The sequence below is a fragment of the Triturus cristatus genome, chromosome 4_2 (assembly GCF_964204655.1).
Source record: "Triturus cristatus chromosome 4_2, aTriCri1.1, whole genome shotgun sequence".
Taxonomy (NCBI): Eukaryota; Metazoa; Chordata; class Amphibia; order Caudata; family Salamandridae; genus Triturus; species Triturus cristatus.
In genome coordinates this window covers 445,667,380-445,695,029 of record NC_140586.1, presented here as the reverse complement: position 1 = coordinate 445,695,029, position 27,650 = coordinate 445,667,380, and positions in this window count along the sequence as shown.

The following is a 27,650-nucleotide window of genomic DNA, read 5'->3' as shown; positions in this document are numbered from 1 at the left end:
CGGACAAGACGGAGGTCCTCATACTAGGACCCACATCCTCACCCTGGGACGACTCCTGGTGGCCGATCGCTCTGGGGACATCACCGACACCCACCCACCACGCACGCAACCTAGGATTGATCCTCGCATTCTCCCTCTCCATGTCCAAACAGGTCAACGGCATCTCCTCCTCCGCCTGCTACGACACCCTACGCACGCTCCGCCGGATCTACTGGTGGATCCCGACTTAAACAAGTAGAACAGTGACACAGGCCCTCGTCAGCAGCTGACTGGACTACGCCACTGCACTCTATGCAGGACTCCCATCCACACACCAACGGCGGCTACAACGCTTCTGAAACGCCTCGGCACAACTGATCGTCAACGCCCCCGCCACAGCCACATCACCCCCCTCCTGAGAGACCTGCACTGGCTCCACATCGACAAGAGGATCATCTGTAGGCTCCTCAGCCACGCACACAAGGCACTCCACACGGCCGGACCAGCCTACCTGCACATCAGACTCAGCTTCTACAACTCCACCCGCCAGCTCCGCTCCGGCATCCTCGCCCTCGCAGCTGTCACCCACATCCAATGTATGCCCGCCTGCAGCAGATCCTTCTCCTACCTCGCCGCCAAGACCTGGAAGACCCTCCCAACCCACCTACGACTGACCCAAGACCTACTTGCCTTCAGTAGACTCCTCAAGACCTGGCTCTTCGAGCATTGGTGGAACCCCCCCATCTGCGCCTTAAGACCCTGACAGGTAAATTGCACGCCTTACAAGTACCCTGATCGATTGTTGATAGATGCCGGTGCCTGCTGGTGGGTGTGGTGTGACTTGGCAGTGGGTCTCCCAGGTGATGTATCTGTCCCACTATGGCGCATGCTGCCATGTCAGTTTGTGTGAGTTCCTGCCCTAGATTTCTGAGCTTGTTGTGTTTGTGTTCGAGTTTGCAGTTGTCAAAGGAGGGCCTTGTGCTGCCTACAGCAGGGCCAAGTGTCAGCTACCTTGTCAGTACTTTGCCAGTCCCTGTGCATTGCGCATGGTGCATGGGTATGTACCTGGGCCATATGGGCTGAGGGCAATGGTGTCTGTTTCTGAGTTGTACAATATGTTTAGTGATCCCCACCCTCCCAGCATCCCGGACATCCTGTCTTGGATTTGTGGTTTGTGTAGGCTGGGACATGGCATGGCCTTGCTTTGTGAATGGGGCATACTCTTGTTAGTGGCCTGAGCGTTGTTTAGAGTGTGGTTGTGTCAGGTGAGGGCTTGGGGGTAGGTGAGTGCATTTGTTGTAGTAGGGGTGTGGATGCCATTCCCCCCATGTTACGTGAGTTGTTTGTGTACTCACCAGGCTCTCGAACTCCTTCGACTCCGTGTGCTCCCACCGGCGGAAGCAGGGCCACCACCTTCTCCTCCCAGGGATGGTAATGTACCGGTCTGCGGGGCAGACCACCTCCTGTGATGTTACTCTGGGCGTATTCCTCGTTCATTTTGCGCTTGACTGCCCTGCGCAGATTGTACCACCTGGCTTGACATTCATTCCTGGTCCTTCTGATGGGCGCAACAGCATTCACCCGATCGACGATCCTCTGCCACAGGCTAGTTTTGGGATATGCTGGTCTGTCTGACCAATGTTCCAAAGAGCTGTGGCTCGACTCTGATGATTTCGTTGACAAGGATGTCCAGCTCCTCCCTTGTGAACTTTGGATTCTTGTCTGTGGGCATGGTGTGGGGTGTGGGTGTGGATGGTTGTAGGTGTGTGGGTGTGAATGTGTAGGTGTGTGTGTATGTGTAGAGGGGGTCTGTGTGAAGGAGGTTGTGTGAAGGTGTGTAAGTTAAGGTGTATGGGTGCAGTTGTTTGTGTGTGATGTCTGTCAGCAGTGGGTCTGTTGCAAAGGCTCATGGTTTGTGATTGAGGGCCCTTTTTATTGGTCCATTTGTGGGTGTGGCTGTGTTTGAACTTTTGGTGGGTGTGTTATGAGAGGTGGTTGTGAGTTTGGGCCTCTGTTTGACTGTTTGGCTGTGCCAGGTCAGTCTTTTAGTTGTTTTTTGTCCTGTAGACGTGTTTGTGGTGTTGTGCGAGTCGAATTGACGGTCCTTGTGCTGTTTTACAGTGCCCTGGTTCAGTACGAGTCGTTTTCGCGTATGTAAGGTGCATCCATGGCTATGTTGTGTTACAGTGATCACATATGCAATGGTGTTGTATGAATCGTACATACGTGATGCTGGTGTACGGTGCGTCCAAGTATGGGGCTCGGGTGGGGGTACGGGGCATACATACGCGGGTGCTGTGGTGGGGGTACGGCACTTACATCCGCGTGTGCTGGGGTACGGCGCATACATGCGCGGGTGCTGGGGTTGGGGGATACGGTGCGTACATACACGTGTGCTGGGGTACGGCGCGTAGATACACTGGTGCTGGGGTGTGGGGGTACGGTGCGGACATACGCGGGTGCTGGGGTACGGCACATACATACTCGGGTGCTGGGGTGGGGGGTACGGCATGTACATGCATGGGTGCTGGGGTGGGGGAGTACGGCACGTTCATACGTGGGTGTTGGGGTACGGCGCGTACATGCGCGGGTGCTGGGGTGGGGGGGTATGACCCGTACATACGCGGGTGCTGGGGTACGGCGCGTACAGGCGCGGGTTCTGGGGTACAGCGCGTACATGCGCGGGTGGGGTGGGGGGGCCGTACGACTCGTACCCCGGGCCCAACTATACCCAGGGTAGGGCTCGTACAAAGTGCGCTCTGTACGGGACGTTTTCCATACGCTTGTGTATTCGGGACGCCAGTACGGATCGGACTTGTGACTCGTACGTAAATCTGTCCGGGGACGTCTCGTAGACTTTTCCCGAAGCAATTCGTATGTATTTTTACGGTAAGAATCGTACTTCGCCGTTTGTACGGGACTTGTACAACTCTTATGTAAAAAAATACGGATATGAGTCGTACGGGAAAACATTTTACCCGATCGGAATCGGCACCTAAGCGGTTAAAAAAGTAGTCCCCCTAAACAAAAATGGCTGAATAAATATAAATGTTAAACTAAAATATAATAAAACATGCAGTAAACTTACCCAAAATTGTACAAAAATATTTTCTAAATATATAAAAAAACTTTATTAATTTCACAAAATCTTTAAAACTTGTACAACATTAATAATAATAAATAACATAACACATATATTCATTATTATTATTAAAAATAAATTGGATTAGTGACTCAACATTTCAAATACATGAACAAAATATATCAAAATATTAACTAAATACATAACTTTACAGCAAAAACCAAGAAACTTAAATGATGTAATTATTTATATTATTAATAAATATATATCAATAATATTAATAAAACATATGTAGTGTATATAAAAAATATACTATGAAAGTAATATTATGTTTTGTTAAATACAATTAAATTAAAATGTAAGATTCCTTTTACAACAATAATGAAAATATAACCAATGTAATTAATAATATTATTAATAATACCCATATTAATAATATGAATAATTTATTAATAGTGTATATATATAAAAATGTGATGTAAAAATATGTTAAACAATGTTAATGCTGTTTCATGCCACATCCATGTTTCATACATATTCAAGTTGTCACAGATCCTCCAGGTAGTTGGATGTGCCTAGCATTCCTCTCAATGTGCACTTGGGGATGGGTATGTTGCGGGGGACAGATTGGTATGTTCTCCTGAGTGTTTGACCAGTTGAATTTTGGCTCGGATGCTTATTTGGCGATGGGTTGGTCTTGTTGTGTCACATGTCCATTGTGAGAGTGGGTAAATCCGTTGCCTGCCCCGGGGGTGTGTGCTTGTGTGAGGGGGGTGTGTGAAAGGGGCCTGCTGTTGGGTGTAGTGTGATTTGTCATTGGGTCTCCCAGGTGATGTGTCTGTCCCTTCATGGTGCATGCTGGCATGACAGTGAGTTTGAGTGCCTGTGCTAGATATCTGAGCTTGTGTAGTTGGTGTTTGAGTGTACAGTGGTCACAGGAGGGCCTTGTGCTGCATACAGCAGGGCCAAGTGTCAGCTACCTTGTCAGTACTTTGGCAGTCCCTGTGCATTGGGCATGGTGCAAGGGTATGTACCTAGGCCATATGGGGTGAGGGCATTGGTGTCTGCTTCAGAGTTGCACAATGTGTTGTGTGAGCCCCTCCCTCCCAGCATCCCGGACATCCAGTCTTGGGTTTGTGGTTGGTGTGGCCTGGGACATGGCATTGCCTTTATTTGGGAATGGGGCATGGAGACGTTAGTGGCATGAGCGTGGTTTTTGAGTGTGGTTGTGTGCGTTGAGGGCTTGGGGGAAGTTGCGTGCATTTTGTGTATTTGTGGTGTGGAAGCATGGCCATCACCTCCTCCTCCCAGGGATGGTAATGTACGGGTCTGCGGGGCAGCCCGCCTCCATCGATGTTACTCTGGGCGTATTCCTCGTTCATTTTCCCCTTGACTACCCTGCGCAGATCGTACCACCTGGCTTGGCATTCATGCCTAGTCCTTCGGATGGGTGCAACAGCATTCACCTTATCAACAATCCTCTGCCACAGTATTGTTTTTTGGGCTATGCTGGTCTGTCTGACCAATGTTCCAAACAGCTGTGGCTCGACTCTGATGACTTCGTTGAAGAGGAGGTCCAGCTCCGCCCTTGTGAACTTTGGATTCTTGTCTGTGGGCATTGTGTGGGGTGTGGGTATAGATGGTTGTGGGTGTGTGGGTGTGAATGTGACGGTGTGTGTGTGAATGTGAAGAGGGGTGTTTGTGAATGAGGTTGTGTGAAGGTGTGTAAGTTAAGGTGTAGTTAAGGTGTAAGTAAGGTGCAGTTGTTTTTCTGTGGGGTCTGTCAGCAGTGGGTCTATGGCAAAGGCTCATGGGTTGTGTGTGTGGGCCCTTTTTATTGGTCCATTTGTGGGTGTGGCTGGGTTTGAATTTGTGGTGTATGTGTTATAAGAGGTGGTTGTGATTTAGGGCCTCTGTTTGCCTGTTTGGATATGCCAGTTCAGTCATAGAGATGTATTTTGTCATGTTGACGTGTATTGTGGTGTTGTACGAGTTGAATTGACCCTCCTTGTGCTGTTTTACAGTGTCCTGGTTCTGTACGAGTATTTTTCACATAGGTAAGGTCCGTAGATACGCGATGCTGGGTGAGGGTGCTGGGGTACGGTGTTGGGGTACGGTGCGTACAGGTGCGGGGCTGTGCTAGGGTGTTGGGGTATGGTGCGTACAGGTACAGGGCTGGGCTACGGTGTTGGGGTACAGTGTGTACAGGTACGGGGCTGTGCTACGGTGTTGGGGTACGGTGCGCACAGATACGGGGCTGGGAGATGGGCCTGGGGTGCGGAGCGTACAGGTGGGGGGCTGGGGTACGGTCCTGGGGTACGGGGCGCACAGGTGCGGGGCTGGGAGACGGGCATGGGGTGCAGCGCGTACAGGTGCGGGGCTGTGCTACGGTGTTGGGGTACAGTGCGTACTGGTGCGGGGATGTGCTAGGGTGTTGGGGTATGGTGCGTACAGGTGCGGGGATGTGCTAGGGTGTTGGGGTACAGTGCATACAGGTGCAGGGCTGTGCTAGGGTGTTGGGGTACGGTGCGTACAGGTACGGGGTTGGGCTACGGTGTTTGGGTACAATGCGTACAGGTACAGGGCTGGTCTACGGTGTTGGGGTACGGTGCGTACAGATACGGGGCTGGGAGATGGGCCTGGGGTGTGGCGCGTACAGGTGGGAGTTGGGGTACGGTCCTGGGTCACGGGGCGTACAGGTGCAGGGCTGGGAGATGGGCCTGGGGTGCGGCACGTACAGGTGGGGGCTGGGGTACGGTCCTGGGGTACGGGGTGTACAGGTGCGGGGCTGGGAGACGGGCCTGGGGTGCGGCGCGTACAGGTGTGGGGCTATGCTACGGTGTTGGGGTACGGTGCGGAGGGGAGGTATGGTGCTGACATACGGGGGTACGGTGCTGACATGTGCGGGGTGAGGGGGGGCTGTACGACTCATATCCGGGCACAAGTTTACCCGTGTACATGTGTGCTACAGCGTTCGCTCCGTACGGGGCCTTTTACATGCGGTTGTGTATTCGGACGGGCGGTACGGATCGTACTTGCGCGCTCGGACTTCTGTTTTACGATTTGCATGTAAAAATGTCCGGCTCCCTATCGGACACTTTTCCCGGCGCTATTCGGACGTAAAAAATTACGGCTCCCTCTCGGACCATTTTCCCGACGCAATTCGTATGTATTTTTCACGTACGAATCGTACTTTTCATTTTGTACGGTACTTGTACGATTCGTACGTGAAAATATACGGATACGAGTCGTACGCAAATTTTTTTACCCGGATCAGAATCGGCACCATAATGTAAATATTGTAATATATATCACAAAGTTAATGACAAAAAATAAATGCTATAACAATATTCAGCATATGTATTCAGAATTATATGATTTACCCAATAAAAAATAACTAATCCAACTAACTATATTCTAATACAAATAAAAACTTCATTGACCAAATTTCAAAGTCTGATTATTTCACTAAATTTCAATTTTTATAAACTGTTCATAAAAACACGATCATTTAAAAAAATACTATTACACATCATTAAAAAATACCCCCAAAACTATTACTGATCTAAAAAACACATACATTAAAAATAATTTACTACTCCGACTACAATTCCTATTAAATCAGAGAAGCTGCTGGATAGTAAATAAATATAGTTTACTATTCCAACTCCACTCACTATTAAATCAGGGAAGATGGTGGATAGTAAATAAATATAATTTACTATTCAAACTCTTATCAATAATAAATCAGGCAAGGTGCTGGATAGTAAATAAAAAAAATGTACTATTCTAACTCAAGTAAGTATAAAATCATGGAAGGTGCTGGATAGTAAATAAATATAATTTGCTATTCCAACTCCAGTCAGTATTAAATCAGGGAAGATGCTGGATAGCAAATAAATATAATTTACAATTCCAAATCCACTCAGTATTAAATCCAGGAAGGTGCTGGATAGTAAATAAATACAATTTAGTATTCCAACTGCAGTCAGTATTAAATCAAAGAAGGTGCTGGATAGTAAATAAATATAATTTACTATTCCAACTCCAGTCAGTAATAAATCAGGGAAGGTGCTAGATAGTAAATAAATACAATTTACTATTCCAGCTCCAGTCAGTATTAAATCAGGGAAGAGGCTGGATAGTAAATAAATATAATTTACTATTTCAACTCCAGTCAGTAAGAAATCAGGGAAGGTGCTAGATAGTAAATAAATACAATTTACTATTGCAACTCCAGTCAGTAATAAATCAAGGAAGGTGCTTGATAGTAAATAAATACAATTTACTATTCCAACTCCAGTCAGTATTAAATCAGGGAAGATGCTGGATAGTAAATAAATATAATTTACTTTTCTAACTCCACTCAGTATTACATCATGGAAGGTGCTGGATAGTAAATAAATATAATTTACTATTCCAACTCCAGTCAGTATTAAATCAGGGAAGGTACTGGATAGTAAATAAATATAATTTACTATTCCAACTCCACCCACTATAAAATCAGGGAAAGTGCTGGATAGTAAATAAATACAATTTACTATTCCAACTCCAGTCAGTATTAAATCAGGGAAGGTTCTGGATAGTAAATAAATATAATTTACTATTCCTACTCCACTCAGTATTAAATCAGAGAAGGTGCTGGATAGTATATAAAAAGAATTTACTATTCCAACTCCACTCAACCTTAAATCCGGGAAGGTGCTGGATAGTAAATAAATACAATTTACTATTCCAACTCCAGTCACTTTTAAATTACAGAAGGTGCTGAATAGTAAAAAAACATATATATGTATTATTGTAAAATAATATATTAGTACATAAATTATATAACAATTCCCAATAAATTCTAATATAATAATTTACTATCAAAAAATCTAAAATTTTAAATATAGACTTCTTAAATTTAAATATTTTACATATATAAACTGAAAAGTTCTAAATTTCCATTATTAGTTATTCTATCCAAATTGTTATTTATTACATTGCTACAAATTTACATTATTTCACCAGGAAAGTGTTTCCTTTTTTAATTTATCCTGTAATCTGTAACAATTTAATTATTACTAAAGATTTTACCAATGTTTAAACATTTTAACCGTGCCCACCTTTATACCTTTAAAACATGACATACCACTACAAAATAGTATATAACAATATTAATCATATAAAAATTATCCAAAACACCACAACACAAACAACCAATTAATATACTAATTAAATAAAATATTAGCAAATTGTATGTATATTTGTACTTTTTTTTTATTCTAAAATGTTAACATTCTTAACTAATTTTTTTTAAATGATTAAACATTTATATACTCTCAACAATTCTTAAATATTAATTACATATAATTAATATATATTTTTTTAAAACACTCCCCACCCTTACCCACTCATAACACAACATCCCAATCCTAAAATTTACATAACTAATAATATATTTATATTTTAAAATAATTATTATCTCATAAATATATATTTACTCTCAACAAACAATATTTTAAATTAACATATTATTAAATTGTATATTTTTAAAGCACTCCCCACCCTTATCCCCTAATAACCCTACATCCCACTCATCAAATTTAGATTACAAATATATTTTGGATACATTTAATAAATTATTATTATCTCATAAATATATTTACTCTCAAATTAATATTTTTCAATAACATATTATTCATTTAGAGATTTTTTTTTTTAAATCCCCACCCTTATCCCCTATTAACGCAACATCGGGCTCCTCAATTTTATATTATAAATAACCTTTGTAAAAAATTTAAAGATTATTAATGTCTCATAAAAATATATTTACTCTCAACAAAAAAAAATTTGTATTAACATATTATGAATATAGATATTTTAAAAACACTCCCCACCCTTATCCCCTAATAACCCAACATCCGGCTCCTAAAATTTATATTATAAATAACCTTTGTAAAATATTAAAAGATTATTAATATCTCATAAAAATATATTTGCTCGCAACAAAAAAAATTGTATTAACATATTATGAATATAGATAAATTAAAAACACTCCCCACCCTTATCCCCTAATAACCCAACATACCGCTCCTAAAATTTATATAACACATAAAAATATTAACATTTTTACATAATTATTATTTATACTATTTTTACATTATTATTATAACATTCATTAAACTTTTATATTTAAAGGATTCGATATTTTTTAACATTCTACATTATCATTTTCAATACTACTTACCTTAAGAAAATAACTTTATTTTGTCATTTCGATATTTTATGCTCGATATTTTAACATTCGATATTTAAAATAAAAATAAAAATTAGATATTTTGGCATTCGATATACTTACAAACGATATTTTGGTACATTCGAAATTAAAAATTCGATATTATGTCATATCGATATTTTATCTTTGATATTATGTCCATTCACCATTGGGACAATCACAAATAGTGATCTTGAAATAGGATTTATTTTGTTTTAGGCCTGGCACTATAATAGAATGCTTCTCTTCATCCAGAGTAAGGCATGGCCAAGGCAATATGTAATATGAGATTTTTTTATTCAGTTTTATTTGACTGTCTGTTTTAGAGATGAATGTACTCCACATGCATCAGAAAGTGCAGGTTGTAGCTTAATTAACTGAGTCAATGGGCATGTATATGTATTAGAAATGGCTTTGGTAATATAGATGAATCAATGGGTACCATAGACCTCACCTTCCTGTTGGACTATTCAAATATTTATATTCTTATTAGTGGACAATGGTCACGGATAAACAACTAGGTCTCCTGTTGCTCTGCCTGCAAGCGAGCCCATTATGTCAGTCGTTTGATCAGTTATTAGGACCTATTGTATCATATTTGTGGATAGGTCAGCAAAATCAGAGCTGTCCCGTGTCCTCCTTCTTTAACTATAAGAAAGTTCGAACTGATGTCACATTCTAAACTTCCTGTTCCTCCTATATATCTGAATCTTGATTGGCTAACTTTAAAAAGATATCTTACTTAAGCATGCTACGAAAATGGCTGTGACCTCTCATTCCAAAATTTCATTCGAAGGCAGTGCTTAATTTGAGCCAGTGGTTTCAGGTACTCAGGGCCAGCACTTAATTGTCCGCACCGGCTCTAGTAACAGTTCAACACATGGTGAAGCTATCTGTCCATTTTCGAGGTGAGCACAACAAAAGTGTTTAATAAGTCAATATCCATTAAAAAAAGAATAAAACCTGCTGCTCATGCCATTATTAAAGCTTTGGGTGGCCTAGAATAGTGCGAATTTTCACACTTGTTGGAGTGTGATGGTTAGTACTTGTGTTGGTTCTGTCATTGACAGCGCTGACAGGGGCAGAGGGTAGTGCAGGCTGCAGTGGCCTCCCTAGAAGAGCCCTGGACTTTCCTCTTTTACAAATTAAGCACTGTTCAAAGGGGATATTAAAATAGGTCTCCAATTACTAAAGCCTTACAAAAAGCCATTGGTTTCTTCAGAAGTAGGGCTGATGCGACCCATTTCATAAGTACATTTTTGCTGCAATCATAAAAGAACAAAACTAACAAGCCTCAGTGCCCTTTGAGTGTGCTTATTCGACCCCTTAGCCAATGAGCTGTCATTCCGTCACTTAACGTAAAAAATAAAAAGGCTATTCTGCATTTGACGTTATTTCGGTTTAATTTCAACAGCTATTTGTTCAATTTCATTATTGTGGATGAGAACTCCACAATTACTGCAAGAGAGCATTTCAAATCCTAAAAGTGTAATAGGAATAATGTACAATGCAGGTAGGTCTCCTGTCAAAACATGGTAGCAGAAATTAGTGCTCACTAGCAAAAGACTGCCATATGTTATCCAATGCATTAGAGTGACAGGCAATCTCTCCCAACTGGGATGCGTCTTGATAGCCTTCACAACAGTAATATATATCTATATAGCCATAAGGCAGTGTGTGTATATATATATATATATATATTACCTACTGGCGGTCGCCAGTAGGTAGTTATAGTTAGGACCACGTTTCCATAGGAAAACCTCAACATTCTATTTTGAATAACTTTGGCGCCGGTCGACGAATCCTCGCGAATTTCTCAAAATAGGTGGGGCGCTACGCTCCGCTCCTACCCTGAAAGTCTCGGGGGGATCCGTCAAGCGGGGGCTGAGATAAAAGGGGGGTCCCAAAACGCGTTTTTCCCATGCATTTTTCCATAGGACCTTTAGAACGACCTACAGCCCGAACGGCTGAACAGAATTACTAGAAATTTGGCAGAGAGGTAGTCCCTAGGTCAAGGAAGTGCCTTTTGTAGGTTTGGTGTAAATCTGTTCAGTAGATTCTGAGAAAATAGCCTTTAAATCAATATATATATCTGAGCCAGCTTACGGTACGCTTACCGTACGCTTACGGTAAGCGTACGGTGGCGTGCGCGAGCGCGATTCTGATTGGCTCTTAGATCTTAGTAAACATTCGAATCGGCCGAAACCAGGAAGCGGCGGCCGCCATTTTGTGTATTTCACTCTGAAAAAAAAGAGTGAAAACAAAGAAAGGGGGCAATGAGGAGAGTTACAGACCCCCTAACAATTGTAAGGGGGTCAAAGAAGGACAGAAAAGTACAAAAAAAACATTTATTGATTTTAAAAAAAATCACGGGGTACGCGTACGGTAAGCTCACGGTAAGCGTACGGTAAAAAAAATAAAAATAAATAAATGAAAATCAGATTTAAGAGTTTAGAAATTAGGGAGCTCTAAAAAGAGCTGTTGTGTTTATGGAGTCATTTTTTTAGTGGTACTTACAAGTAAGTACCGATGCAGAGTCTAAGGTTCAAGAGGAAGACTCTGTTCCCTTCATCATTGAAGTGCACACCATCTCCTCTATAAATGTCTTGCATGTCGTAACGCAAGTTGTTGTGGTAAATGGCACCCATACCATAGTCACGGAGGAAAGCAGAAACAGATTTGTTGACGTGCTTTCTTGCTTTGTCAATCTGTGGACAGAAATGATTGGACCAGTTCCATTTTTGCCTTTGGCATATGTTGGAAAACACAAAGGCAGTTTTAGGGAAAAGTGTAAACAGTTGTGCAAAGGTGTCCTTCATAAGCATTTCCAGACCTACCCCAGTCAAAGTGCCTAGGTCATTGCCACCACAGTGCACTATTATGAGGTCAGGGTGTTGGATTTGCATGAAGGATTTCACCAATGGCATCAATTGGTGCCACTTTAACCCTCTCTGACCAATCCATTTAATGTCTACATTTGGCAAAGCAAGGTCTCTCACCATATCTGTTTTCTCTGCAAACTTTTCACTCCAGAAGACATAGCTGTGCCCTACAATCCACACTGTGAACATCTTCAAAGGAGAACTGGATGCACTCAGGAGGTGTCTTTCAGTAGAATGGCAATATGAAAATAAAGACAGTTTGGAAATGGAGGCATACATATTTTTTACAAAACAAAAAGAACTGATTGGCTGTTTCATACCATTCTAGAATAAAAACTAGGCTGTATGTGAAAATTAATAGAAGCATGTTTTGTATTGGTACAAAAAAATGTGTAACCAAAGAACAGTACTATGGATTTGCAGTTAGGATTGAAAAGTCAAGCACTCTTGCTCTGTGGAATTGAAACATTGTGTGTCGAACTTCTGACCTAACTGCACACAGCAGTGTTCCATGAGCTGTTGCTATGGTAGCAGGCAGAAGTCAAGTTGGGGGAAGGGTACTAGGCAGAAGTCAAGTTGGGGGCAGGGTACTTTTGGAAAAGGGTTGGTTTTCAACCAATAGAAATGTGTCATTACATTTGAAAAAAAGGGGGAAGCACTGAGATTTGAAACTTACATGTATATGTGTGGAAAAATAGAGGGAAAGTTTGCCATTATCTGGTTCTGCTGAGAGAAGAGAGGTGTACAGAACAGAGATCCTGGCTCTGATAATCTGCTGTTTGAGTGACACATTTCTTTCACAACTAACTAAATTTAAAGGTGAGTTTACAGTTTGAGAGGGGATGTATGTGGTAACTTAAGAAATGAATAATAGAAATGGGAATTGTTTTTGTTGTAGTTACACATGGTGGATTCATAATGTGTCAGTCTGTAAAAGAGATTTTCACTTGGCCCAAAAAAAAAAGAGCAGTAAGTGTGCTTTCAAATTGGCAAAGAAATTTCGTTTTGGCACTTATGTGAAAACATGACTCTGTGTGCATAGAAGAATTATAGGCAGAAATGTATTGCGTCTTGCTCTGGTGATTTCACAGTTGCAGTAGATGGAAAAGAGGAGCGAATTTTTGGGGGAAGAAGCAGAGGCTTAGCACACACCCATGTGCTTGCCATGTATAGTCATGCACAGTAATTAGAAGCGAGTGGGGTTTTCAGGTTTAAGTCTGTAATGCAAATACATTCAGCATCACTAAGGCTGGTTGCCCCTGCTGGAGTGTAGGCAGTCACAGAGAATACACACGGTGGTGGTCTGAAAAAAAAACAGCTTGGACATGTGCATTTAAATAAATTTAAAAAAAAGGTTTCAGAATGTGTCAGTCTGTAAAAGTGATTTCAAAGTGTAAAAAGAGATTTTCACTTGGCCCAAAAAAAAAAGAGCAGTAAGTGTGCTTTCAAATTGGCAAAGAAATTTCGTTTTGGCACTTATGTGAAAACATGACTCTGTGTGCATAGAAGAATTATAGGCAGAAATGTATTGCGTCTTGCTCTGGTGATTTCACAGTTGCAGTAGATGGAAAAGAGGAGCGAATTTTTGGGGGAAGAAGCAGAGGCTTAGCACACACCCATGTGCTTGCCATGTATAGTCATGCACAGTAATAAGAAGCGAGTGGGGTTTTCAGGTTTAAGTCTGTAATGCAAATACATTCAGCATCACTAAGGCTGGTTGCCCCTGCTGGAGTGTAGGCAGTCACAGAGAATACACACGGTGGTGGTCTGAAAAAAAAACAGCTTGGACATGTGCATTTAAATAAATTTAAAAAAAAGGTTTCAGAATGTGTCAGTCTGTAAAAGTGATTTCAAAGTGTAAAAAGAGATTTTCACTTGGCCCGAAAAAAAAAGAGCAGTAAGTGTGCTTTCAAATTGGCAAAGAAATTTCGTTTTGGCACTTATGTGAAAACATGACTCTGTGTGCATAGAAGAATTATAGGCAGAAATGTACTGCGTCTTGCTCTGGTGATTTCACAGTTGCAGTAGATGGAAAAGAGGAGCGAATTTTTGGGGGAAGAAGCAGAGGCTTAGCACACACCCATGTGCTTGCCATGTATAGTCATGCACAGTAATTAGAAGCGAGTGGGGTTTTCAGGTTTAAGTCTGTAATGCAAATACATTCAGCATCACTAAGGCTGGTTGCCCCTGCTGGAGTGTAGGCAGTCACAGAGAATACACACGGTGGTGGTCTGAAAAAAAAAACAGCTTGGACATGTGCATTTAAATAAATTTAAAAAAAGGTTTCAGAATGTGTCAGTCTGTAAAAGTGATTTCAAAGTGTAAAAAGAGATTTTCACTTGGCCCGAAAAAAAAAGAGCAGTAAGTGTGCTTTCAAATTGGCAAAGAAATTTCGTTTTGGCACTAATGTGAAAACATGACTCTGTGTGCATAGAAGAATTATAGGCAGAAATTTATTGCGTCTTGCTCTGGTGATTTCACAGTTGCAGTAGAAGGAAAAGAGGAGCGAATTTTTGGGGGAAGAAGCAGAGGCTTAGCACACACCCATGTGCTTGCCATGTATAGTCATGCACAGTAATTAGAAGCGAGTGGGGTTTTCAGGTTTAAGTCTGTAATGCAAATACATTCAGCATCACTAAGGCTGGTTGCTCCTGCTGGAGTGTAGGCAGTCACAGAGAATACACACGGTGGTGGTCTGAAAAAAAAACAGCTTGGACATGTGCATTTAAATAAATTTAAAAAAAAGGTTTCAGAATGTGTCAGTCTGTAAAAGTGATTTCAAAGTGTAAAAAGAGATTTTCACTTGGCCCAAAAAAAAAAGAGCAGTAAGTGTGCTTTCAAATTGGCAAAGAAATTTCGTTTTGGCACTTATGTGAAAACATGACTCTGTGTGCATAGAAGAATTATAGGCAGAAATGTATTGCGTCTTGCTCTGGTGATTTCACAGTTGCAGTAGATGGAAAAGAGGAGCGAATTTTTGGGGGAAGAAGCAGAGGCTTAGCACACACCCATGTGCTTGCCATGTATAGTCATGCACAGTAATTAGAAGCGAGTGGGGTTTTCAGGTTTAAGTCTGTAATGCAAATACATTCAGCATCACTAAGGCTGGTTGCCCCTGCTGGAGTGTAGGCAGTCACAGAGAATACACACGGTGGTGGTCTGAAAAAAAAACAGCTTGGACATGTGCATTTAAATAAATTTAAAAAAAAGGTTTCAGAATGTGTCAGTCTGTAAAAGTGATTTCAAAGTGTAAAAAGAGATTTTCACTTGGCCCGAAAAAAAAAGAGCAGTAAGTGTGCTTTCAAATTGGCAAAGAAATTTCGTTTTGGCACTTATGTGAAAACATGACTCTGTGTGCATAGAAGAATTATAGGCAGAAATGTATTGCGTCTTGCTCTGGTGATTTCACAGTTGCAGTAGATGGAAAAGAGGAGCGAATTTTTGGGGGAAGAAGCAGAGGCTTAGCACACACCCATGTGCTTGCCATGTATAGTCATGCACAGTAATTAGAAGCGAGTGGGGTTTTCAGGTTTAAGTCTGTAATGCAAATACATTCAGCATCACTAAGGCTGGTTGCCCCTGCTGGAGTGTAGGCAGTCACAGAGAATACACACGGTGGTGGTCTGAAAAAAAAACAGCTTGGACATGTGCATTTAAATAAATTTAAAAAAAAGGTTTCAGAATGTGTCAGTCTGTAAAAGTGATTTCAAAGTGTAAAAAGAGATTTTCACTTGGCCCGAAAAAAAAAGAGCAGTAAGTGTGCTTTCAAATTGGCAAAGAAATTTCGTTTTGGCACTTATGTGAAAACATGACTCTGTGTGCATAGAAGAATTATAGGCAGAAATGTATTGCGTCTTGCTCTGGTGATTTCACAGTTGCAGTAGATGGAAAAGAGGAGCGAATTTTTGGGGGAAGAAGCAGAGGCTTAGCACACACCCATGTGCTTGCCATGTATAGTCATGCACAGTAATTAGAAGCGAGTGGGGTTTTCAGGTTTAAGTCTGTAATGCAAATACATTCAGCATCACTAAGGCTGGTTGCCCCTGCTGGAGTGTAGGCAGTCACAGAGAATACACACGGTGGTGGTCTGAAAAAAAAAACAGCTTGGACATGTGCATTTAAATAAATTTAAAAAAAAGGTTTCAGAATGTGTCAGTCTGTAAAAGTGATTTCAAAGTGTAAAAAGAGATTTTCACTTGGCCCGAAAAAAAAAGAGCAGTAAGTGTGCTTTCAAATTGGCAAAGAAATTTCGTTTTGGCACTAATGTGAAAACATGACTCTGTGTGCATAGAAGAATTATAGGCAGAAATTTATTGCGTCTTGCTCTGGTGATTTCACAGTTGCAGTAGATGGAAAAGAGGAGCGAATTTTTGGGGGAAGAAGCAGAGGCTTAGCACACACCCATGTGCTTGCCATGTATAGTCATGCACAGTAATTAGAAGCGAGTGGGGTTTTCAGGTTTAAGTCTGTAATGCAAATACATTCAGCATCACTAAGGCTGGTTGCCCCTGCTGGAGTGTAGGCAGTCACAGAGAATACACACGGTGGTGGTCTGAAAAAAAAAACAGCTTGGACATGTGCATTTAAATAAATTTAAAAAAAAGGTTTCAGAATGTGTCAGTCTGTAAAAGTGATTTCAAAGTGTAAAAAGAGATTTTCACTTGGCCCAAAAAAAAAAGAGCAGTAAGTGTGCTTTCAAATTGGCAAAGAAATTTCGTTTTGGCACTTATGTGAAAACATGACTCTGTGTGCATAGAAGAATTATAGGCAGAAATGTATTGCGTCTTGCTCTGGTGATTTCACAGTTGCAGTAGATGGAAAAGAGGAGCGAATTTTTGGGGGAAGAAGCAGAGGCTTAGCACACACCCATGTGCTTGCCATGTATAGTCATGCACAGTAATTAGAAGCGAGTGGGGTTTTCAGGTTTAAGTCTGTAATGCAAATACATTCAGCATCACTAAGGCTGGTTGCCCCTGCTGGAGTGTAGGCAGTCACAGAGAATACACACGGTGGTGGTCTGAAAAAAAAAAAAAGCTTGGACATGTGCATTTAAATACATTTTAAAAAAAGAGCAGTTTGTGTGCATTGAAAATGGCAAAGAAATTTCGTTTTGTGACTATTGTGAAAAGAAATGTAGTAATATATTTAAATACAATAAAGGATTTTTTTTTTAGTTTTTTTCAGGTATTGCTGAAGAACAGTGAACAAAATTTAAGATGCCTACAAAATCTCGAGTTCAAAAAACGGTAAAAAAAAACTATATTTGAGGACAACTGGAGGACCAAAGTTAGTAGAAGATGCTGATGTTGGGAAAAAGAAAAAATCTTCTGGTAAGCAAAAAAGACAATTCCTAAACAAAATATTGAAAACAAACAAAAATGTACAAAATGTCTGTTCTCGGAAAAATGTAACAAAACCTACAGAACAGCAAAAAATTGAGGATTTAGTTAATGCAAATATACCTTCTGCAATTGAAAAGTTTAACATAAACAGAAAAACAGCATTTAAAGAGATACGTAGAAAAATGTTTCAGAGAAGAGTTATGTCCAATTTGATAAAGGATATAAAGAAATATAAGCAAAAGGCTAAATATTATAAGAGAAAAAAAGAAATTGAAGCCATTGCAGCAAAAGCATTAGAATTAAAAAGGAAACTATTCATATTAATTTTGAATAGGATGCGTACATTAGATAAAATGGTTAATGTACTGAAATCACAAAGCAAAAGCAAAAGAGTAGTGAACAGAACAAACTTTTGTAAAGTGTTTTTAGGAAAGTGGATGCATAGTTCAAGTAGTGAACCTTTTTTTAATGAAGAAAGCTATTTTCAAAGTAATAGTTTGCTGCATGCAGTTGACACCAGAGGTCGTTCATACGAAGTAAAAAATGGTTGCATAATGGAGAAGGAGATAATGGTTCCAAGAGATGAGGTACAAGTGATGGCAGATGAGGCAATGGGGAGACGTCCTAAAGCCCCAGTGTACACTTGGAATTGTAGTAGTATTTGCACTGTGCGTCAGGAATCTATTGACAGATTTCGAGAGTTTCTAAGAGAATATAGTAAAAAAAGTGTAAAACAAAAGATTAAGGTGCTTCAAAGTCTGGATCCATGCAGAGTGAGAGAGAATACTGGTTTGCAGGGTCATTCTCTTGCTTGTCTATCTAGAAAAGTGTGCAATAGTGTTTTCCATCATTTTAGGATGCTGGCTGTTCATCATACTGAAATGAGAAAGTTTGTGAGACGGTTGTATTTTGCCAAAAGTCCAGCAATAAAGTTAAATGAATTGAATAGGGCTCTGTTCCGAGGAACGGTATCAGATGTAGAGAAGGTTGTTGATGAAATTCAGTTTTGTTACTTTGGTCCTGAACAAAACAGTGCAGAGAAGGACACAATAAATGAGGCAGAAGTGGAAGAGAATGTAGAACCCTCTGTAAGTAACACATTTAATGATCACATAACAAAATTTGCAATAGTCTCTAATGAAAGACCAAATGTTACTTGTATTTGTTGCCGCAGAACTCATTATAGAAAACAAACTAGGAATGTTGATCTCTACAGAAAGAGTGAAAATGAAGATAATTATAAGTGGATGGATTTTGCCACATATATATTTCTTGAAAATTGTTTTGAATTGGGTGAAGATCAGCGTATTTGCAAATACTGCTACAACAAGTTAGAGGAAAATAGAATGCCGACCAGAGCTGTACATAATAATTTAGAATTGGATGCTATTCCTGCTGAACTTTCTGAATTAAATACATATGAGTCTATACTCATTCAATGTGTTCATCCGTTCCAGACCATAGTACGTATGGAGCCCAAAACTGGTAAATTACCTCCTTCAGATTTACTGAGAGGTTTAAAAGGTAGAGTGGTGTATTTGCCCTTGGATTTGAAAAAAAATATGGAAACTATTGATGCAGATACTTTGGAAACTGAACCATTAATTATTCTGGTTAATGGTGTCCCTACAAAGAATAAGAAGATTTGGCAGGAGCTGGTAGATGTGCGGAAAGTACAAAGAGCAAATTTGTATTTGAAAAAAAATAACAAATGGTATGAATCAATTTATATAGAAGAAGAAGAAGAAGAAGAAGATTTACAAGGAGACACAGAAACACCAACTGGACAAATTGAAAAAGTGGACAAGTCAAAGGAAGAAGAAATTTATGAACATTTTAGCATACATCCTCTCCATTCGAAAGAAGTTATGGGAGACAATATTGATCTCTTTCAGATGAAGAAAGCAAAAGGAAATCCTGTGAGTGTATGGGAGGAGAGCTTGGAAGCTCGATGTTTTCCCCAGCTGTTTCCTAAAGGAAAAGGAGGACGATACGATGAACGTCCGGAACAGATTCCAGCTTCTGAGTATCGGACTACAAGACTATATGCTGAAGATCCCAGATTTCGACAAAGTATCCCTTATTTGTTCCATCTTTTATTTGAAAGCGACTTGTCTGCACTGTCTTATGCAGTAAATCACATTTTAAAAAGTGGAGTACATTTACAAAATGTGTCTGCTAAGGATTTTATGGAGAAAGTGCAGCACCGAGATGATCATTTGAAAACACAACTGATCAATCTGATGGCTTGTCAGCGTGGGACAAATGAATATTGGTACCGACGCCATGGTGAACTAAAATGCATGTTACGCAACTTAGGAACACCAACATGGTTCCTTACCCTAAGCTGCGCCGAGTACGCTTGGGATGATTTACTGGATTTTCTACGAGAGGCCAATTCAAACATTGAAAACATCGAATACAAGTCAGCAGGAGAACTGTGCTCATTGGATCCGGTTAATGTTTGCAGATACTTCAATCATAGATTTGAGGCTATGATGTCCTTCATCTGCAATAAAAAAATCCACCCCTTGGAGAAGTAGTGGATTTCTTTTGGAGAAAAGAGTACCAGGCAAGAGGGGCTCCTCATATTCATATGCTGCTGTGGATCAAGGATGCCCCAAAGTTTGGAACAGATACTGATGAAGCAGTGTTATCTTACATTGAAGAATATGCAACATGTGCTATACCTAAAAACACAGAAGAGAACAAGTTAAAGGAGCAAGTTTTACGTTTCCAAAGTCATCGGTGTGGAAAATACTGTCGACGGAAATACAAGAGCAAAGAAAAATACTACACTAAATGTCGATTTGGATTTCCTAGACCTGTTCTTACAAATGGAAGAGTCAACAGTTTTATGTCAGCTGTGAGACATACTATCACAAGAAAATCACCTAAGAATACCTACAACCTTAAAAGAAAAGAAGAATCAAAAAATATAAATGACTACAACCCAGTCATTTTATCCATGTGGAACGCTAACATGGATATACAGTATGTTGCTGACAATTCCATTGCTGTTGCACGATATGTAACGTCTTACATTACGAAATCAGAAAAAACAGAATTGAAGGAAATGTGGGAAGAGATTTCTCACGAGAAGACTGTCAGTAAGAAGCTGTACAGTTTTAGTTTGAAGATGTTATCGCATCGAGAAATTGGATCCTACGAATGTTCAGATAGGTTATCTTCTGCAAGTCTCTACTCGAAGTCAAGAAGAATAATTTGGGCAAGTTTAGGCCTTGCAGCAATGAGAAATCGGGTACTGAAATCTGTTGGAGAAATTGAATATTTGGCCGAGAATGACCCAGAAAGTACAGACATATTGAAAACAAACATGTTGGACACATATTATCCCAAGAGAAGTCATCATCTGGAGAACATGTGTCTCTATGAAGTGCTGCAGAACTACATTTATTCACGGAAAGCTGCAGAAGACATCAACAGTGGAAAATATAAAGTTGTTGGTGAAGAAGGATGTTTGGTGAAGCAAACCAAAGGAAGTTTGATAAATCACCGGAAGCTGAGTTGCGACACTACCGACAAGAAAGAATTTTACTACTTGGCTCTTTTACAGTTGTTTAAACCATGGCGTACAGAGGATGAACTACTGGGAGAATTCCAGAGCTATGAAGATTCTTTTAATGCTTGCAAAGACAGCATACAATGCAGTACATTCTCAACTTATCTGCAAATGTTAAATGAAGAAATTGAACAGGAAACTACAATTGCAGCAGAAATAGCTAGAGACAGTTCTCAGGACAGCCAAAGTTCAGGAACACACAGTCAAGATCCCCTAGGACAACCAATCGTTGAAAATGAAGCATCAATAGCCATGAATGAAGTGGAAACGGCTATGAATCAAGCTCAAGAAGAATTTATAGACTTAGAAAATTTGGAAAGACAACTGAATCAAGAGCAGCAACAAATTTATGAAGAGATCAAAAACAAAATTGATCACGGATTTCTACATATCAAAAAAGAGTGCTCATGCACATCATTTCATCCAATCAGGATGTATGTAAGCGGACAAGCTGGCACTGGAAAAAGTTTCCTAATTAAAGTCATCAGAAGCTACCTAAAGCAAAAAACGGATTCTACTTTGTCTTGTGTGGTTACTGCTCCAACTGGGTTAGCAGCATATAACATAAAAGGAATCACCTTACATCGTTTGCTAATGTTACCAGTGGAGCATGAGAACAAAATACAATTCAACAAGCTAACTGGAGAAGCATCCTTGGAAGTTTCACGAGTATTGAAGAAGATGCAAGTTCTCATTATTGATGAGGTGAGCATGGTATCAAACTTAATGCTTGCCTTTGTGCATTTAAGAATGCAGCAAATTTTGAAGACAGACTATGACGTGTTATTTGGTGGAAAACACGTCATAGTTTTTGGGGATCTTTTGCAACTTACTCCAGTTAAAGGACAACCAGTGTTTAATACTGTGACACATGAAGACACGAAGAAGTCATTGGGAAGCATTGGAAATACAAATATTTGGTCCTTCTTTGAGTACAAGGAACTTACAACTAATATGAGGCAAGCAAACGATGAAGAATATGGAAGTATTCTGAAAGATATCAGAATTGGACTACTCACAGAAGTTGGCAAAAAAGCATTACAGAGTCGGCTGCTACATAACTTATTTCCAAAGGAAGAAATAGTTGCAGAGAAAATATACAAGAATATTGCAGAAAACAAAAGTGTCATCTGCTTAATGCCAACTCTACGTGAATGCTCAATATTTAATGAGGAGCTTTTGAAATTGGAAAATGAAGACATCATGAAATTGGAAGCAGTGGACAAAATTGAGGATGGAAGAATTACTGTCACAGTAACAGGCAAACTGAAAAATAAATTGGACTCACTAGAGAAGAATATCTCCAAAACAGCAGGATTAGAAAAAAATCTATATGTTTGCATGAACTGTAGAGTGTTTTTAAGGAGAAATTTGGATGTTGAAAAAGGCTTAGTGAATGGAGCGATGGGAAGAGTTGTGGGTTTTATTAATTATCAGAAAAAAGATGGAATTGAATGTTTAAAAATAAAATTTGATCAGATAGAGGAAGTTAAAGACATTTGTCGTTGTTCAGTTCGTTTCATGCTTGTGAAAGACTTATATGTACGTAGGAAGCAGTTTCCGTTTTCACTAGCATATGCTGTAACTATCCACAAGTCTCAAGGATTGACTGTAGATTGTGCATTTGTGAACATTGGTTCAACTGTGTTCAAAGAAGGTATGGCATATGTAGCTTTGTCACGAGTCAAAACATTATCAGGTTTATTCATGATTGACTTTGATGATTCAAAAGTTAGTGCTGATACAAACTGTGTAAAGGAGTATAATAGATTAAGAAGAACCTATGCTCCTCATTTAGGTCAGTATCCTGTGTTGGAGAAACGTGTAGTTTCTCGTAAAAGGAGAAATGAGAATATCTGTAATGAAGATGTAGAGAAGAGGAAAAAAAAGAGGAGTGATGTAATTGCAAGCAAAAAGAATAAGGAAAATGAAGAACAGGTTGTAGGATGTCATTTTGAAAATAGCTCTGGTGTCAACTGCTACGCTAATGTAGTGCTGAATGTTGTATTTTATCTGGAAAGTTTGCAAGAGCAGATAATAGTAAATCAGGGAAAAAGATTCTGTTCAGAGCTCAGTCTCCTTTTTCAAAAGCTGAGTAAAGATAAAACTCAAATAGAAAGTGCTACTGACATTAGAAAACTTTTAGATGTATGTTCAGGACGAACACAGTTTTCTCAAAATGTACAGCAAGACGCACAGGAATTCTTGTTGTTTTTTCTTCAGGTAGTGGAAGAAGAAGGAGTTCCCATTAACATTTTTTTTGGTCTCTCTTATAAATGGGAACATAGTTGTGAAAATTGTTATAATATATGTGGCTCTATTGTTGATAATGAAAGGTTTATTTATTTGACATTGCCAGAGAGTAAAACAGTCACTTTTGCAAAATTAGTTAAAGATGCTAATCATAGCATGAAATGTGGTGAGTGTAATTCTGACATGTTTTCAACATTAATTTTAAGGGAATACGGACAGTATGTAATTTTAATGATGCAACGATGTAGAGCTGATGGTTCAAAATTGGATACTTTAATAAAGAAGTTTACAGGACAGCAATTATCAATTTCAGGAAAAACTTTTGTAACTGTTGCAATAATTTTCCATGATGGACCTACTGTTACTTCTGGACATTACACAGTTTATCTTAAATGTGAAAAAGGCTGGACACTGTGTAATGATTCCCAATTGATTTTCAAACAACGTTTGCCTTTTGATTTAGCAAATTCCTATCTAATCTTTCTGAAACCTAAATTTTAGAGAGACTTGGCAAGATGTGGACAAAATAATTTTACCATTTTACTGGATTACCATTGCAATTTTGTAGAAAAAATATTTTTTAAAATTATCATTTGGCCTAAAGGAAAGATAACCAATTGTAATGTGGACTTTTTAAATTTTTCATGCAATTTTGAAAAACCAATAATTTAGAGATAAACGGTAACTTCTGCACATTTTAAATTTTGGAATGCTATTGGACTGCCATTGGAAATTTTTACAAAAATGATTTAAAAAATTACTATTTGGCCATGTGGAAAAGTAAGCAATTCTATTGTGGACTAAATAAATTATTCAAAAAATTTGTGTGAACCAAAATGTTACAGAGAATCGGTGAGATCTGGACAGATTAAACTTTAGAATTTTAATGGTTTTCCCTTGGAAATTTATTCCAGGGAAAAAAAAAAATACAATTTGGCCTAAAGGAAATAAAATCAGATGTATTTTGGAGTTATTTGAGATATAATATTGTGATTATACTCCTGAAACAAAAATATCAGACGGTATTTTAAAGAAAAAAGTATTGTTTTTAGATGATATTTTTTAAGAATAATATGCATTTCTGTAATGATAAGTTTAAGTGAGAAGAGATTCTGGGCTTTTTTAATACAATCTTTGAGATTGTTATTTTTTTTTGCCCGCTGTAAAATGATGAATGCAATTGCTTTCACAATTTATAGTGAAATGCAATATATTCTGAAAACAGCAAAAATAAGGCAAAAATATTTTTTGGTAAAAAATGTAAATATGTGTACTGTATTATAAAATGGTTTAAAGATATTAATACTTTTTTCTTTTTTTTCAGATCGATATAGAAAATTTTCGTAAACTACAACCATTTTAAAAACTATTTTTTAAAAAAACAAATGAATAAATATTTTTTTCAGTGAGTATGGTAAGTCAATAGTAATAATTGTAGTCTTTCAAGGACCTTGTAATGTGAAAAATGATTTTTAGTGTTTTTTTTAAAAAATAAAAAAAAAGGTACGCTTACCGTACGCGTACGGTAAAAAAAAAAAAAAAAAGTTTTTTAAAAAAAATGTAAAAAAAAGATGAAAGATAAGGTTGGCTCTTAAAAGAACCGTTGTGTTCATGCAGGGACAGAGGAAAGGAACCATGGGAAAATCATTCAAAGCTACAAATGTGCTGATCTATTTTGTTATTCACTAGGGAAACACTGGTCTCCCTATAACAAATTAGAGCTTTACAAAATGTGCAATGAATATCAACCTTCCGAAATCGAGGGTTCATTTCCAGAGGGCCAGCAAAAGGAGATTCTCCCCCCACAGATGAAGGGCTCACCTGAGCTGCAGAAGAAGGAGTAAGCTCTGCAGGTGATGGTCCAGGCTGAGCTGCTGTGGATGTACTGGCTCGTCTTTCTGAAGAGTTACCTCCAAAAAGTTGAGCATGTGTCCTTTTGTGTACATCCTTGAGGTGCCTCATCATGGTGTGATTCCCAAAGGAATACTTCCTGTCAGGATTACCTCTAGAAAGTACACGCTGACACAGCTTGCAAGTAACTAAGGGTGCATTCACCTTTTGCTGGCCTTCTGGAAAAGTAAAATAATCCCAAACATAAGAAGGTTTTACTTTCCTCGCTCTCTGCCTCAAGACAGTGCTGCTGGTGCTAGCCTCACTCTCAGAAGAGCTCTGCTGTTCTGCCATCGTATCCCAAAGACAAACCAGCTCCTTCTCCCAAGGGATCACAAGCAGAAATGAGGGGAATGGGTGTGGTGTAGGAGAGTTCTAGAACTGAAAGTAGTTTCAACCAATCAAAAGTTGTGTTTCAAGATCACATGTACGCTTACGGCAAAAAGTACGCGTGCGCGTAAAAAAGACACGCGCTTGCACGCATGCGCATAACAGTCATTTCCGGCACTTCCGCGTAACGTGCGCGTGTTGCGTAAGCGCGCACGCGTCCCACGCGCAGTACGCGCGCTACGCAAAGTACGTAACTATACGCAAGCAGCGTAGATAGATTACGGACGGTGCGTAAACCGTACGCTTACCGTGAGCTTACGGTACGCGTACTATAAAAAAAAAAAAAATAATCTGGAAATAAATGTCACTTGTTTATTTTAAAAAATTTATATAAAATAAATATTTAATAAATATAAAAAAAAACATAGTCTTTAAAAAAGGTAAAAAATTAAAATAAAAATATGTTTGAAAAAAATGAAGAAAAAAAACAAAAAATAGCATTTAAAAAACCTTGCAAATTCACTGAAAAAAACATGGGTTTCACACACGTTATAGTTAGGAATTAGCATTTAAAAAACCTTAGAAATTCACTGAAAAAACCATAGGTTTCACACACGTTATAGTTAGGAATTAGCATTTAAAAAACCTTAGAAATTCAGTGAAAAAACCATAGGTTTCACACACGTTATAGTTAGGAATTAGCATTTAAAAAACCTTAGAAATTCAGTGAAAAAACCATAGGTTTCACACATGTTATAGTTAGCTGGACATTTTACTCGTAAAAAACCAATGAAATTGCCCCGTTATAGTTAGTTCAGCTAACTATAACTCGCGCGCCCGCAATGCACTGCTGATGACGTCACATATTACATCACTCATGACATGGTCAGTGACATCACTCATGACATCACTGATGACATCTCAAATGACATCACTGATGACATCACTGATGACATCATCCAGTGAATGTGTGTTATTCTGAAAATTACATATGTTTTATATATGTATATCTCAAGGTCGATGGAAGAATAAATGGGTATATAAGTGTCTAAATGGATGATTTGTTTTTGAAAAATTGATTGTGTAACTGACTGATTAAGTGTATCTCTCACTTTGTGTATAAGTGGCTGCATGGGTTGGTGAGTAGCTACATGGGTGTCTATATAGGTTATTAGTTGTTTTTTTGAGTATCAGTCTGAGTGTCTGTATGGTACGGTGGGGGGTATTACGTAGTGCATAGATGCATGAATGAGTGACTCACTGTTTGTATGTGTTGAAGACAGCATGTGTGCAGGACTGTATGGGTGGATGAGTGTGTGTATGGGTGTGTTAGTGAGTGAATGACTGTCTCAATAGTGTCTTCAGGAGTAACTACATATGTTTTAAACTAGTATATGTGAGTATTGGTGTATATATGTAAGTATATATGAGAGGGAGAGATTGAAAGAGTTCCTGTATGAATAAGTATGTGTTTCTATAAGTGATTGTTTAAAAGACTAAGTATGTGTTAGTTTCCGTAGAAGTAAGTATGGTGGTGTGTGTATTACTGTATATGCAAGTAAATGTATGTTTTATTCTTTATTAGCATGAGTGACTATGTGTGTGAGTAACTCTATGGATGAGTGGCATTGTGTAACAGGATGTATAGATGTATGAGTACATATGATGAGTGAGTACATGTATGAGTGACTGTATAGGACTGTTGGTGAATGAGTGGATGAGTATGTGGATCTTAGAATTACTGAAGAGGTTGTTGTAACTGGTATTGGTATGTCCATTGTTTTGAAATTTTTAGTCTCTATTTTTGAATGTGTGTATCAAAGCTTATATTAAGGTGAGAGGAGGTCTGCCACTCTATCACAAGGATGATGTCATCAGTGATGTCATCAGTGATGTCATTTGAGATGTCATCAGTGATGTCATGAGTGATGTCACTGACCATGTCATGAGTGATGTAATATGTGACGTCATCAGCAGTGCATTGCGGGCGCGCGAGTTATAGTTAGCTGAACTAACTATAACGGGGCAATTTCATTGGTTTTTTACGAGT